General features: G+C 43.9%; 1 protein-coding gene across 3 annotated transcripts in view; it reads right to left on the bottom strand.

The window, feature by feature from the left end:
* The window catches only part of NRG3 (neuregulin 3), a 1,024,900-nt gene that overhangs the window by 163,417 nt on the left and 844,518 nt on the right, over nucleotides 1-16,965 (bottom strand). The window lies entirely within an intron of this gene.

The following is a 16,965-nucleotide window of genomic DNA, read 5'->3' as shown; positions in this document are numbered from 1 at the left end:
GGGATGGAGGAGGAGAAGCAGGAGTGTGGCTCAGGTGAGGGTGTAGAGATCTCTGAGGTGAGGGGGCTGTGGCAGGGGGTGAGTGGGGCAATCAGGTACTAGCATGCAGATGCTCTGCACAGGTTAAGCTAGTATTTGGTAAATTTGAATCATAGTAAATTTGTATCTAAGAAAGATCTTCTGCTTCTCTTGGGCATGATGACATTTTAGAATTATTGAACTGGTTAATGAGTGCTACAGATTTGTTGAGAACAATAATAGTTAAAATATGACTATAGTCATACAAACTAGATTATTTAAACCTTCCCCTCAGCATATTATGGTGTAAAAAGCAATGCATTCAGCTGAATTCAGTGGCAGGATCATGTTTGCAAATTTGGTATCTGTAGATCATCTGGAAGTATGACTTTATTTCACATCAACAAACCAACATTCTTCAAAATATGTAATAGATATTATGGCCTGCTCAGAGTAGCAACCAGCTTTCAGCTCCAGGGCTGTACTTAGGACATGGCAAGCAGGGCGACCACCCCAGGCCCTGCTCTCTTAACCCGCCATTAGAATTAACTGGAACCCCCCCCCCCCCCGACACACACACACACACACACACAGCCCTGCTCGATCAGGCCCAAGGCCCATCTAGTCCAGCATCTTGTTTCACACAGTGGCCCACCAGATCCCACTGGGAGCCAGAGGCAGGAGTTGAGGGCATGTCCTCTCTCCTGCTGTTACTCCCCTGCAACTGGTACTCAGAGGCATCCTGCCTTTGAGGCTGGAGGTGGCCCACAGCCCTCCAACTAGTAGCCGATGATAGACCTCTCCTCCATGAAGTTATCCAAACCCCTCTTAAAGCCATCCAGGTTGTTGGCTGTCACCACATCTTCTGGAAGAAAATTCCACAAGTTGATTATGCATTGTGTGAAAAATTACTTCCGTTTGTTGGTCCTAGATTTCCTGGCGATCAATTTCATGGGATGACCCCTGGTTCTAGTATTATGTGAGAGGGAGAAGAATTTCTCTCTATCCACTTTCTCCACACCATGCATGATTTTATAGACCTCTATCATGTCTCCCCGCAGTTGTCTTTTTTCTAAACTAAATAGCCCCAGGTGTTGTAGCCTTGCCTCATAAGAAAGCTGCTCTAGGCCCCTGATCATCTTAGTTGCCCTCTTCTGAACTTTTTCCAGTTCTAGTGTCCTTTTTTAGATGTGGTGACCAGAATTGTACTCAGTACTCCAGGTGTGGCTGCACCATAGTTTTGTATAAGGGCATTATAATATTAGCCGTTTCCCCCCAAATCCCCTTCCTAATTATCCCTAGCATGGAATTGGCCTTTTTCACAGCTTCCACACATTGGGTCGACACTTTCAATGAGCAAAATAATAAATAAAATAAATAAGTGCTACACAAGATGCACTGCTGCTGCTGGGTATGACTAACGTAGCACAGGCACTCTTTTGGGGGCTATTTTTTTCTTACAACTTTCCCTTCCCCCAGAAGCCCTTGGTACCACCCAAAAATATGTCCCTGAGGGCTGCATGACCCTCAGGAACATACTTCCAGGTGGCACAAAAGGCTTCCAGGGAAGGGGAGGTCATCAATATTTGCCCTTCCCCTGCAAGTGCTGTTGGTGCACTGGCAAAGAACTCAGCAACAACATGAGTTCATCTCATGTAGCACCAGAACTTCATTTGTCAGAATGTTGCTCCTGATTGCTGATAGCATGCTTATACTCTGCTTCCTATTCTGGTTATTCTTCTCATGTTGGAGGCCTCCCTGCATGTCTGGTGAACTCCCCCCACCCTCATGGCCTCTGGATTCCTAAGTAGGCAAGCCCACCCTGAACCTCTGCTGCAAATTTTGACATGCCAGAACTGGATATTCAAGATGAACAAACATTTAGAGAAACAAATGTCCTAATAGCAGATTCCTAGGCATGTTGACCTAGAAGTATATTCCACGGTGTTCAATGACACGGTGTTCAATGATGTTTGCTACCAATTAAGTTTGCATAGGATGGCAGCTTAATTCATTGTGGGTGGTTTTTTTTTAGCTCTCCTCATTTCTAATTCATGATTTTTTCAAGGATTTGTGGCTTTTCATACTTGAAGTCAGTCACATCAGAATGAAAAAAAGGTTTAACATGATGCAAATGAATATTTACCTCCTTGTGGCATCAACTAGTGAAAGTGATATTGAAATGATGTGAATTACCCACAAACTATGCAATGTGATTGCAGTCTCTCCGCTCATAACATATTTCCAGTGTGGCCCTCAGTCTGTTACAAATGGATCACCCTAGACAGGAAGCTGGACAAGAAATAGAGCACATGTAGTGTGCAATGCAGTAACAAGCTTCATTTGGAGTTGCTAAACAGCACAAATGGTTTTAGAAGTGTTGTTGATATCATTATCAGCAAAGACAACGTCTTCCGCTTGGCAAAATCAAAGTTTAAGTGTCACCTTCAAGGACATAATTCAAAGTCATGTAGGAAATTTAGTGAAGCACATAGCATACATCAAAATGAAAGTAAATTTTCAGGAGTCAAAGGAAGAAACATGGAGAACAGCCACTGCTCCCTCCCCCACAACTATGGACTCCCAGCACCCCCAGAAGAATAGCCTGTGAGTAGAAGAGGAACACGATCAGTGTGTAGAGCATAATAAGGTTCAGCAGGGAGAGTGGGTCAAGTCTTCTCTCCCCACAGATGATTGGGAGGCAAGCCCTGGGTGGCCGCGTCGGCCACCCACACAATTACCGGCTCTGTCACAGAGCCGGTAGGAGCAGTGGCGATCAGGGGCCTCCCAGCCCCCACAAGTCCCAGAATGCAGGGCATACTGGGGAGCTTCCCGATGCCGGGAGGCTTGTTGTAGCCTCCCAGTCGGAAGGCTCCTTGTGAGTCACCTTAGCCCGGTTTCCCTCAATCATGAGAATAGCCTCTCCCTCTCCCTCTCCCTCTCTCTCTCTCTCCTGAGATACAAGGGGAGGAGATATGGAGGCTATTCCCATGATCACTAGAAAGCAGGCTAAGGAAGCTTAGCCTGCTTTCCAAGGATTGTGGGAACCACCGGGCTCACAGACGAGCTTGGTGCTCCCAAGGCGACTAGCCTTCCTAATCCCCACTCTACTTAAATGAGGTTAACGGAGCGAGTGCTCCATTAACCTTATTTACTTGCTTGTGTGTCGCCGCAGCGCATGGAAACACTTGAGTAGACCCCCGACTGGGAGGCTGTGGGGTCTCTCCAGGATGCCCCACGCACTTGCATGGGGCATCCTGGAACTTCCAGGAGCTGCATGGTCGCCAATCCCCACAGCCCCCTCCGGCTACATGACAGAGCCGGCAGCCATGTGGGAAGCCATCCGGTCGCCCAGCTACAAGAGGCTGCTCATCTGTGTGGAGAGCAGGCTAAGCCTACTCTCCCCACAGACCACATTGAGGTGCTTCACAGCAATCGTGTGAAGTGCTTCATGGCCTTTTTGAAGGTTGTTGCTCTGTTCAGTTTGTTCAGAAAGGTAAGCTTGCTATGCACAAACTTTTATGTTGTTGTGGGGGTTTTTTTTGCAACAATGTACTTGGGTTCCTTTCACACATTAAATCCATGCTGAATAAACTTGCTATGGGAATCCTCAAAGTTCCATTTATAGAGTGAAAAACAAAAAAACAAAAATCCCAAGGTTAAAATCTGAAATGAATATTCTTGATGCACTCGTTGCTTCCTGATTCTTCCAGAATGAACTTGAATTCTTATAGCCTATTAAATACCTGTGGCAGAATCAAAGAGAAGCCCAAACTACTAAGTTTTAACCTTTTTGGCAATATGGGGAAATTTGTTGCAAAACTCATCACTTTATTCATTTATACTGCCTCACTTGTCCTCGTTCTCTCTTGCTCTGACTTTTAGTTGCCCTCTCATGACTCTCAGTCATCTCATCACATTGGGGCTATTCTCAGATAAATCCTCAGAGGGGCAGCTCAGATAAACTCTCCATGAACTCCAAACCTCTATTTAAACAGGGTGTAGAAGGGTGACTTGAATGATCACCTCTCACATGCGATTACAGGACAGGCCAAGAACACATTGGCACATCCTTTAGCAACGTTAGGACAGACATGTTCTTCACATAGCCTCAACTTCATGATGTGTACAGGTCCTGTGGGGGTGGTTGGCACCCTATGTGCACTACACCACAACCCACTCTGGGCCACCCTGGTGCCCCCCAAGTGGAGTTATGGGGCTGCTGAAATTCCCCATTATTCCCTATGAGGGGAAAGCTTAAAGATGCACAAACTTCAAAAATTCTTTAAAAATGACCCCTTTCACCAATTTCTTTGAAATCTGGGTGGTAGCAGGCACCCATTGGGGCACTACCACTCTTCTGCCCTCGAAACCCCTTTTCTGTCCCGAATCTGCCACAAAGACATGCCAACTTCAAAAATCACCCCTTTGCCCAATTTCTTTGAAATCTGGGTGGTAGCCTCCTTGCACCCATTGGGCACTACCACCAACCCCAGTCTTTTGCCCCCGTAACCCTTTTTTGCCCCAAATTGATTCAGATTTGGAAAATCCAGGTACAACTTGAATTTGGGATGATTGGGGGGGGGCAATTCAGACCCAAACCAAATTGGGAGTGATACTATTCAGGTACAAATAAAAAAAAAATCCGTGCACATCCCTACTCCTGATAATGAGTCTCTCTCTTTCTGCTCTCTCATATTCTACTGCTCCCATGCACACCATCATCTGGACTCTCTTTTCTGATCTGCCTTCCTAGGACAAATACTATACATTGAAGCCCCACTATATCTAGGGTGCCAGACACCTGCCTCTACCCACTGCTACTGCTTCATATGCTGCCATCTGCTCTCTGTCTCCCTGCTTCAGATTTGCTCCCTTGTGGGGCGCACACTGAGATTTCAAGCCCTGCTGTATTTTAGGGTCTTGCTTACTGTTCTTCTGCCTTTTTGCATCCTGCCAGTTTGTTTCTCAAAATGTGTCCAGCTCTGGCAGGCTCTAAAAATTGTCACCCTGTTGTACCTGGAGTGCTTCCCATATTCCTGTGCTCACCTCCATTATTTCTACCTCTTTTGCTGCCAGCCAGGCCATCCTATGGGACTTGCTATATCTAGAAGACCTGTGATAGCTGGATTGCCTGTCTGCCAACTCCCTTCTCCTTGCTTGCTGCTTCTTTGCTCTCACATGCTGTTGCCCATAGCCCATTCACCTTAATGAGAGAGAGAGAGAGAGAGAGAGAGAGAGAGAGAGAGAGAGAGAGAGAGAGAGAGAGAGTGACAGACAGCAACCTCAGGTTGATGCTGCCTTCCTGAAGGCTGATTTGCTCATGTGCCCTCCCACATTATCATGTAGTAATGTGGAGAAATGGCTGCAAAGTAGAAATTCTCTCCAAATTGTGGAGGTTTCTTGCAAGGAGAAACTGATATTCTCTCCAAATGCCAGGTTTTCTCCTAAGGTGAACATTTCAGGGAATTTACTCAGATGGTTTCTCCACAGTCCACTTGGAAGAGATACTGTGGACTCTCTGCTCACACACTGCTGATCACTGTAATGAGAAAGTGCACCCTGGCCAAGTTGGGGTGTCTTAACTTTCTTTCTTTCTCCCTCCTCTCTAAGGCAAATTTCACCCCTCTTCAGGCAATGAGAAGCCTTCCTCCACTAGCATTCCTGTTCGCCAATGCTTTTTAGGACATGGAAAGCCTGCTCTCTAACTCCTGCTGGCTGCCAGTGACAGGATCGCTCTGTGCTATATCTGCCTGCTATTCCCAAGTGAATGGGAATCACTGAAGCATCCACTGTTTACAGATTAGTTATTTACGCAAAGAAAAACTAAAGCTAAAATTTGAAACAAATATAAATTAAAAATAAAACATTGACACTTTTGAACTTTGGTGATGAAGAAGACTTTTGAGGATACCATGGACAGCCAGGACAACAAACAAATGGATCCTAGAACAAATAAATCCAGAATTTTCACTCGAGGCACAAATGACAAGGCTCAAACCATCATACTTGGGACACATTATGTGAAAACCCAGCTCCCTTGAGAAGTCCATAATGCTGGGAAAGTTGAAGGAGAAGAAGAGGACAAGAAGCAGCAAGGTGGATGGACTCGATTACAACAGCAATGAATGCACCACTGAGAGACCTTAAAGGCAAGTTGAAGACAGATCATCCTGGAGAGAATCTATCTATGTGGTTGCAATCAGTCAAATCAAAATGTTACCTCCTGATACTCCCAGCCTCATCCAAACTCAGCTACTCCATAAGGCCTGCCTGAATTTTTAATCCCAAACTGACTACCATTGCTTCTTACACAATGACTTTGTAGAGTTAAAGGATAGACATGCCACCATGACCTAAAGCAGGGACAAAAGAGTGACCCATGACTTGGAAGTCCTTCCCTTTATTAGGTTATCCCTGCCCCAGAACAGAAACTAGGAAGGACAAGAATTCTACGATCATTCCAACAATTCTGAGCCATTTATTGTTGACAGCTTTGTTCCTCAAGTAGTCAGAATGTTGTGAGCCACCATACCAGCTCACCCTTTTGATGTCAGAGGCCTTATTGACACAAGTGGAATATTATATAGGTAGCCAGACTCCTGCTATTTCTTTCTGTGTACTGAATTTATAAGTTGCACAACAGATTCAGGGAGATATCTCCCATCTTCACCAGGAACATAAAGTTGTTTTCAACTTTAATAAAATTAAAATAAAGGTGTTTTCAAGTGTGGTTAAGTTTTTCATGAATTATTTGTGAAAAGCACTAATAAGATTTCAAATAAGCCCCACAGAAGATTTCTGTTCAATGAGCTCTATTTCAGTAATTCTGACATAGTAAAAATGCCAGATGCCAGTTTGTTCAGAGGAGACACCTGCTAAAGCACTAACTTCACATTACAGCAATATTTAGTTTGGAGTCACACATGGACTGGTTTTATGCTTTTACTCCATAAAATTGTTTATAGTTTATGCTGTTGACATTGGTTTGGTCACAGACTTAGGAGGATGATCCATCCTTTTGAATAATAATTGCATTTAAATTGTCAGTGAATGTTCCTGGTTTTTGCACAAGGACTTAGCAGCTGAATTCCACACTACATGGCTCAAAAAGGAAAGGATGGGATCAGGGTTTATGAAGTCAAAATGAATCTTTAAAATATCTGTGCCTGGGAGAAGAAATTTGCAAAAAAGATTTAGCCTACCTTCCTGAAGGAAAGAAAGCTTATGAGATCACCCGGCATTCTGTGTATGTGTGTCCGTGTGTGTGTCTCCCTGCCCGCATCAACTTTGCAATGCCTGGACCAATATGAACCAAATTTGATATATTTGTAGTGAGAGACATGTAGGGACACCCCAATGGCATCCTTTGTGATGATGTCATCCACCCCAATTCAAAATGGCGTGCACGTAAACGTTTGAGGCCCAAGAGGGCTATCTTGTGAACCGTCTGACTGATTTGAAACAAATTTGCTACAGCTGTAGGGTCACATAGGGACACCTCAATGGTTTAGTTTGTAATGATGTCATCTACCCCAATACTAGATGGCGGAGGTGTGAACATTTGAGGCACATTTGAGCTAACTTGTGAACTGATTTGGACCAAATTTAGTCTAGTTGTAGACTTAGAGGATCAGGGGAGGCCGGTGGGGAGAGAGGGAGACTCGGTGATCCCCCTGTGCCCACACTAGCATCCCGCCCAAGGCTGCAGGACCCGCTGGTGAGTGATGCTACTTTTTTTTTTAAATCAACAACGTTACAATCCCTGAGCTAGTTCAAATTTGAGCCAAGCCAGAGGGATTGTTTGGTGGCCCAAAACCAAATATGCCCAGTTCTGTTCAAGTCCGGTTTGGACTTGAACCAAACTGGGCAAAAAGGTTTTGTGCACACCCCTACTCACAGTGAATTGCTGGCGGTCTTGCACTTTTTTGCAAAAGGACAGATACTTCAAGTAGCATGCCTACGCCCCAGAAGTGATAATTAGATCAGAAACATATCACTGATGGTCAAGCAATAGGTTTCCAATCTGACTAATGCTTCCAGAGTGTGGCCACTGAAGTATTTGCATTCTTGAGTAAAAGTGTAAGATGGCCAGTGCTTCACTGTTAGATCGGCACCCCTGTCTTAGGCTGCACTGGATGACGGCCAGTGATCCTTTGGCTGTGATCCTCAACACACTTTCTAGGGAATAAACCCCACTGAGGTCAGTGGGAACTACTACTGAGTAGGGCTGTGCAAACAGGTTCAACACACAGAGGCCAATTGCGCAGGCACAGCAATCTCCAAAATGGCCGCTACGCCAGAGGGAGAAGGCCCGAATTGGCCGAAGAGCTGACTGGCTGGTATGGGCATCAAGGAAAGCTGGTAGGGGGAGCGGAAACCTCCACAGAACCCCCTGCCACCTCCAAAAACTGCAGACACACACCCCCCGCCACCGCCAACAACTCCCCTGGAGGAGGTATTTTTATTTTTTTTTAAATGTTCATGGAACACCCCCCCACACACACACACATACCAGACCAAACCGGGGGAGTTAAAGGGGGTGCCAGACTGAGCTGGCCTGGTCCAGTTCAAGTCCAGTCTGGACTTGAACCGAACCAGACCAGCCAGTTCCGTGCACACCCCTACTACTGTGCAAAGAAATAAAGGATTGCAATCATTGCACTGTTAGTGTGGTTATTGTGGAGTGACATGTATATTATGGGGTTCTAAGGTGTCCCTATATTGGTCTGTGAAATGTTTATTATTTATTTAGATTTTTTTTCCTATCCTGCGTTCCCACCAAGGCACCCTCTAATTTATTTGAACGAATACAAAAATATGACCAGTTTAACAATCTAACATCCCTTGGGAAGACAGTTTGGAAAACACTGGTTTAAAAATATTACAAAACTGTAGATGTGAACATACAAACATACTCTCACATAGAAGTCTGCCACCACTACCATGGGCAAGAGAAATGTCAACTTGATGTTAAGCAGAACAGTACGTTTAAGTAGTACTTTATTTCCTTGTGGGAAAATAAGTCCTACTTAGAACACTTAAATATTTCTTTGGGAAACAAATGCATCACAAAAGCCATCACAAAACCCCTTCCAAATAAGCTGACTTCCCACACAATATTTAATGGCTGTTTGCTCTGATTTTTATAAGGTTCTCTCACAGTGTGTCAAAACAATGCTTTATTTCATGTCCGATAGCCTAGCTGTAAACAAATGGAGTTGTTGGTGGGAGAGCTTCTGCTATAACAATGTTAAGTAAGTAAGACATTCCTTTGCAATTCTTTCTTTCTTGGAGAATTCTAGCTGACTCCAGGCCTTGCCCATTTTAAGTGCCTTCAAAAGGGATTAGGCAACAGTCTCACAGAAATGACAGATCTGTGTTTCCCAACCTGGGAGGCATTAGTGTGAGGCTACTAAAGAAAGATACTTATTTATCTGATAGGCACTTCTGGCACATGAGGTTCTGACCTACAGGACACTACACTCCCACTGGCTGGTGGGTCTCATACAGGTTACATATATAAGCTACGAGGCCACAAATCTTATCACTTTTAACACCCAAGGCTATGATGTGTGTCACTGACACAGGCATGCAACAAGTACATACATAGCTACGGCAGTATTTTGTATGATGCATATGGAGCACATCTATCCCCCTACAGCTGCGAGTCAATTGCAAACCCATTGTTACAGCTTCTATGTCATAAGTAACTGGATTGACATAGCATGGGTTCACAAAACATGAAAAAAGCTGAATCTCAGGTTCCCAGAGTTTGGCAGTCAGCCTGAGTTCCGGTAGGGTGGGGGGCAGGAAGCCAACATTGGTCATTACATCCAAACCTGCCAATGTCAGCTCCATCAGCTCTACTTGCGGTTCTGGAACCAACATCTCTAACCAAGTGTTATCATGTTCTGGAACCTTAATAGGGCTGATAGAGCTGTCTTTGGCAGGTTTGGGTGACACGGCCAATATTAGTTTCTTGCCCACGGCCATCGGAAGTGGACAAACTCAGAAAACCAGAGATTCAGCTTTGTATGTGTTGTATGACCCCATCCACAGATCCATTTTGTAAACAATAACTATCTTAGTCCAAGAGCCAGAAATTTTTGGGATGCTCACAAGTAGGATAAGAAGGAAACAGACATCTCCTGTTACTATTAGGAACATAGGAAGCTGCCATATACTGAGTCAGACCATTGGTCTATCTAGCTCAGTATTGTCTTCACAGACTGGCAGCGGCTTCTCCAAGGTTGTAGGCAGGAATCTCTCTCAGCCCTATCTTGGAGATGCCAGGGAGGGAACTTGGAACCTTCTGCTCTTCCCAGAGTGACTCCATCCCCTAAAGGAATATCTTAAAATGCTCACGCATCAAGTCTCCCTTTCATATGTAACCAGGGTGGACCCTGCTTAGCTAAGGGGACAAGTCATGCTTGCTATAACCAGACCAGTTCTCCTCTCCAGCACTGGATATTCAGAGATATTCTATTGCTAAACATGGAGGTTCCATTGAATTTCATGCCTCTCATAAACCTATTCTCTGTTCATCTGTCTAATTCTATTTTAAAAAATCTGACCAGTAGCTATTACCACTTGTGGTAGTGAATTCCATAGGTAAAACATACATTCCTTTGGCTGACCTGAAACTGCCAATAAACTTCATTAGCTGATTCATATTATTATAAACCTTTATCAGGTCTCCTCTTAGAAAAATATGGCTAAGTTATAGCTCCAAATGCTTTCGCCTTTCCTCAAAAGGAAAGTGCTAAAACCCCTTGATTGTTTTGGCTGTCCTTTTCTGTACGTTGTCCATCTATATGATACTCTTTTTGCGATGGAGCAACTAGAGATGGCAGCCAAAAAGCCTTTTGGTTGGCATATAAGTGTGTGGTCTCCAGCCTGGCCTTTGTCATAACTATGAAATGTCCATCTGTACTTATTTCTATTGTACATAAGAGCTTCGTGGATCACAGCATTGCTGCATCCAGCAATGATGGCTGATCCTGGAGCATTGCCAGTTCATCCTGTTGCTGCACAAATGTGTTGCCTTGTATCAGCTTAGAAAGGTGAGATGGCAATTGGCAGCTTGAGGACTCAGACTGTATTCTTCCATTGGCTGCCTCACTATTATGTCCCTCAGCCACTTTATCCCAAGCCAAGGTACAGGGCTATTCTCTCCCTCCCACTCACGCTGTTCACACAAGCAGCCCAACGCAGGCTAGGACAGCCAAACCTGGGTTGTGCTGCTCATGTGGCGTGCCAGGATTGCTCCCAATCCTGGTACTTCTGCCCCTGCTGACCCAACATTTTTACCTAGCCCTTAACCGGGGTTAGAGAGCACAGGTCCAGGGTTATGTGTGCTTTCAGGCTGCATGTAGCCCGAATGCACACAGAGTTGGGTGCCTAGAGCACCCAACTAACAGGGGAATCCCCCAATACATCGTGCTGCTCACATTGTGCATTTTAGGATTCATGGAGTCCATGACTCCTTTCCCCAGCCTCCAGTGGCCTGTGCTGCTCAGAGCATTGCAGATCATGTGGGCATGCAATGGCATGCCAAAGAGGAGGTAAATGATAATCTGCGGGGAAGGTGGGTTCAACCTTGCCTTTCCCCCCACAAGCTCACCCTCCCCATGCCTGAAGTGGTCATGTGCACAACCTCACTATCAGAGACTTGGCCAAGTTTCCTCCTTTTGCACCTGAAGTGCTCACTTCCATGTACAAGCTGATACAAATAAGTGGGAGCACGTACCAAAAGGGTGTAAAGAGAGAGCTCAGCCAAAGGTGAGCTCATGCTGGAAAGTAGGGAATGAAGAGTTTTTGCTTGCATCTTGGTTCATATACAGTAGGAGTCACTAGGTCAAATCTGTACTGTGGCTTGTAAACAACTGCTCAGATACGTTCAGCTACATCAAACACTAACATAACTTTATTGAACATACTGCACAGTCATCTATCCTAGTTTGCAACTCCTGATTCCTTTTTTCCACCGACCTTGCTTCCCTGTGACAGTTTCCTTCTCTTAAAGTATGACATGCTTTCTAAACAATATTTCTCTATAAGACAGTATATTCTTCTTGGCCTAGGTTTTTCTTCTGTATAACATACACTCAACAGCTATACTGATTTGCTAGTTCCCACACACTCCATCTAGCAGACATAATCTTTCAAGGGCTTTAGTGGGTGCCTCTCTTTTGCAGAATATTATGTAGTGCTAGGAATACATTTTCTTTGCCCCTTGGGTGTTGTGTACCCTCACCTGGTTTCTTCAGTTGCTGCATATTATTATCTTCCTCTTCCTCCTCAGCAAATAGTTGTTTGCTTATCTTGGAATGAGATAAATTTCTGGTGGCTTCGTGGTTTTCTTCCTCTGTGATGGGTCATTTAATGTTACTGTCATTAGATATGCATTGAAGGGAGGAGATAACTTTCCTTTCTTCTTTTGCTTCATTCTGATTGGTCTCCTTATAATTGACTCCTTAACCCTAGATCACATCCGAATTTACAAACACTGGTGCAGATAATGCTGTGTGCATGCTTCAGGAAATAAATTATTTTCATCCATCTCTTCTTCCCTCTGAAGCTTATTGTGACCCCCCCCGCCCCAAATATATCTCTAAGGGCAGCATGACCTACAGGGACATATTTTCTCAAATCACAATTGATTTCAGAGGGAAGGGGAGGTCAACTGAAATTGTCCCTCTCCCAAAGCCAATGAGTACCCATTGCTGCACCAATGTTTCATTAGTCTGGATATTGGTCACTATTTTCTATCCACATATAGTTTCATCTTTAACTTCATCTGGTTATCCATTTGGAGTCAGAATTATCAGTTGTTGGAAGAGGGTATTCTAATTGGATGCAATTGTTCCTAGTATAACAACATTACAGATGCCAAAGAACTACCACTTGTACTGTGCAGATGTAGAAATGTATACAATTCCTGTTTCCAGGTGGTCTTTCAAATGTTGAGACTTTTATCTTTTCACCTATGGTTTTCATGAATCCTTCTGCTTTTCTATTTGGGTTAGGTCAGAGAGGTATCACTTTGCCATCAAGAAATGCTTCATAGCTTTCAAACTGCACAAATGCTACTCTTGGAAAGTTGAACCATTTTCTATTATGAGTACAACTGGGATTCCAAATATTATAATTATCTTGTAAATATTTTTATATAGTAAACTTATACAGAGGAGGGTTCATAGCTCGGTGATAGATGCAAAAGATATCAGGTTCAATCCCCAGCATCTAGGGTCCAATGTGGTATAAGGTAGCTTCCTATGTTTTTATCTTTGTCCAGTTTGGAGATGATTGTTTTAGCAAATTTTGATTTCAAACTCTTCATAAGAACAGCCCTGCTGGAACAGGCCCAAGGCCCATCTAGTCCAGCATCCTGTTTCACACAGTGGCCCACCAGAAGCCACTGGAAGCCTACAGACAGGAGTTGAGGTCATGCCATCTCTCCTGCTGTTACTCCCCTGCAACTGGTACTCACAGGCATCCTGGCTTTGAGGCTGGAGGTGGACTACAGCCCTCCGACTAGTAGCTGTTGATAGACCTCTCCTCCATGATGCTATCCAACCCCCTCTTAAAGCCATCCGTGTCAGGGTCTGGCCAACTGCCAGGGAAGATCACGGGACAAAACGGAGCTGCTGCAACAGGATACGGCTTGGAAAGTTTGTCTTGACCAGACTTGGCTGCACACTGTCGACACGGAGGTTGACAAATGTTGCTTTTCAGCAGTGAGTAGAAAGTTGGTGACGTAATTTATAGTGCAAGCCGAGATCTCCCAGCTGGCAGGAATTCAAGGCTTATCAGCCCTCTGCAAGAGGCGTTTGCTCCTCCTAATAGTCTCTAGTTGAGTCCTGCGTCTCGTAAGTTGAGTCCTGCGTCTCGTTGTGGAGTCAGTGGAGGTTGATTGCATAGCTCCTCTTCGGATTGGTCCTTCACGATTTCTGCTGTCTCAGGTTGTTGTGCCTGCTCTGAATCATTAGCTGGATCTACCACAGCCGTTTCTTGAACACTGACAGCCGGGCTCTGCCCCTCAGACACTCCTGCATCAGCTGGAAAGTTGACAGCTTCCCCTTCCTCCTCGCTGTCTGAGATCGAGGGCGTGACAATCTGGGTTGTTGGCTGTCACCACTGTCGCTGCGTTGTTGGCTGTCACCACTGTCTCTCATGGCAGAGAATTCCACAAGTTGACTATGTGTTGTGTGAAAATTATGCCATTTTGGCATTATGCCAAAATTATCTCCATTTGCCATTTGTACTTTCCCTAGTGGTCACGCCAGTGTGGGCTTGTTCAGGTGCTGGATATTGCTTCAGGCCTCCATATGTTGCTTCAGCTAAAATGCTTATTGTTGCTCTATTCCAACTATCTTATTGTTATATCCACAAACAACTGTATTTCAGTGTTTCCCATGTAAACAGCTATTTTGGGTTGCTGTCTGTACCTTTTTGAGTAGTCTTCTGTTTTTGGTTTTATTCCAGAATCATAAGCCTCTTCATTGCCCAGCACTTGGCTGCTTTGATATACTCAAGGCTTTGACTTGTTTGTCCTCTTGCAGTTTTTGCTTTTTTTCTGCAGCTTTAGCAAAATGATTCTCACCCCAACTGCAAATTTTTATTTCTGCAGAGCATACACTTATAGAAACAGCTGCAATGACAGAAGAAGTAGGAATATCCTTTCATACTGGATACAGCTTTCTGTTATTCCACATTCTAGATTTGCTTGTTTGGGGGTGCAATCCTATGAATATTTATTTGAGATTAAGCCCATAGAATGAACAGAATTATGTTGCATGCCCTTTTTTTCAGCCTTGCAGCTTTTTTGAACTTTTCTCCTCGGGGATGATCAGACATTTCCATTCTGACCATTTACACTCAAACTACTTCCATGGAATGTGAAAGATCTAGCAGCTCTGACATAATCTATTCATCAGTTTTTCCAAATGCACATTTTGTTGCTAAATGCCTTTGCCTGGCATGGTATTCATCCATTGTCTCTGTAGCTTGCTGCTCTGCTGATCTAAATTTACTGTATATATTTCAAACTCAGTGTTTGTTTTAAGGTCTTTAAGAGAGACATTAGGACTTGCTGGAACTTCTCCTGCATTATGAAAAAGCAGAGTTCTATTCTGAGTACTATCAGTAAAGCCAAGGACCAAGGACCATAAAGACATCTTCATCAGTGTCCCTTCTCCTTTTTTTTTTTTTTTGAGCAACCACTTTAGAATTGGAGAAGTCAGACTTATTATTTGTATCTTGTCCCTTCTCTTGCACAAAACAAGGTACATCTGTTTTTGTCTACACCAGTTTTGTTTGATTTTCTAGCATGTTGGTGGGTTTCCATTTCTTGTTGTGAATAATGTGTAAAACATCCTGCCCCCAGCTCACCCTAGAAACCACTTGGGCTTCTTGAATATTCCCCTACAATGCTATAAAAACTTCAAGAAGACTTGGGGGGCATTTGAAACTGAAATAGTTTTTTCATATGCACACAACCAGCCAGCCCCGACAATCTCCAATAAAAAAGCAAACAAACCCTGACCATTATAAAGGGGAATGGATAATCTGTAACAGAGAAGGCTCAAAGCCAAGCATCTCTCTGTGAATCTTCCCCATTAGGACATAGGAACATGGGAAACTGCCATATACTGAGTCAGACCATTGGTCTATCTAGCTCAGTATTGTCTTCACAGACTGGCAGCGGCTTCTCCAAGGTTGCAGGCAGGAATCTCTCTCAGCCCTATCTTGGAGAAGCCAGGGAGGGAACTTGAAACCTTCTCCTCTTCCCAGAGCGGCTTCATCCCCTGAGGGGAATATCTTGTAGTGCTCACACTTCTAGTCTCCCATTCAGATGCAACCGGGGCAGACCCTGCTTAGCTATGGGGACAAGTCATGCTTGCTACCACAAGACCAGCTCTCCTCTCCTGTTACCATTGCCTGTTACCTTCAACCTTTTCACAGATGCAAGGGTTTTTTGCTGACATGGGTGAAGAATTGATGGGGAGTAGGAAGATGAATCCCATTTCAAGTCAGCCCCAATCATGAGAGAGTCTGGGGTTTAATCACAATAGGGCTCACCTCTTCAAATGGGAGAGTTTGTATTTTGAGGCTCACCCAAACATCAGCATCATTACATTTTACCTCCTCACCAGATATACTGTTATTTGCCAGGAAATGCTCAGAAACGTGCAGTTACTTCTAATATAAACATAACTTAATTGAACAAATGCATAGTTATCTATCATAGACTGCAACATCCTGTTGCTTTCTCTTCTGCTCTTCACTTCCTGCATGTCTACCCTCTCTTTAAAGTGAATGACACATTTCCTAGAACATACAGACAGAACCACTCCTTCTATTCAGAATATTGTCCCTATTAAAAATTAGCTGCTGACCAAGAGTCTAGATAAGAATATCAGAACCATGACTATAAGGTTATGACCTTATAGACATGGTACATTTCAGTCTCTCCTTCTATTGTAGAATAAAATGATTTATTTTGTACCAGCGCTCATTATCTTCAAAGGGGTTTTACATGTTAATTGGAGTTGCATGACTATTATGTTCACTTTTAAAAATAAAAACTGAGATGAAGAAATACATATACAGAGAGGTTGCTTAACCCCCCCCCCCCCGCCAGCTGATCTTTTTCCAGATCAAAATCACCCTCTCTACATGTGTTTGCACTTGCATGGGGGGAAGATATGGGGTCTTCTTCTCTACAGATGAAAAGTTAGTGGGAGAGGGAGGTGATCTCATATGAGCTGGAAAATGACAGGAGGAAAAATAATTCTCTTCCCACTTGTCTTTCTTATACTCAAACACAGCCTGTCCCAGATTGCTTTGAATTTTAAAAATGCAGAGGAAAGAATCATGCAACGCCACAAAACATGTAATTAGAACTGAGATATCTGCAACTACTGTAAAATAGTTTTCATG

The sequence above is a fragment of the Hemicordylus capensis genome, chromosome 3 (assembly GCF_027244095.1).
Source record: "Hemicordylus capensis ecotype Gifberg chromosome 3, rHemCap1.1.pri, whole genome shotgun sequence".
NCBI lineage: Eukaryota > Metazoa > Chordata > Lepidosauria > Squamata > Cordylidae > Hemicordylus > Hemicordylus capensis.
This window is presented reverse-complemented; position numbering and strand designations above follow the sequence as displayed.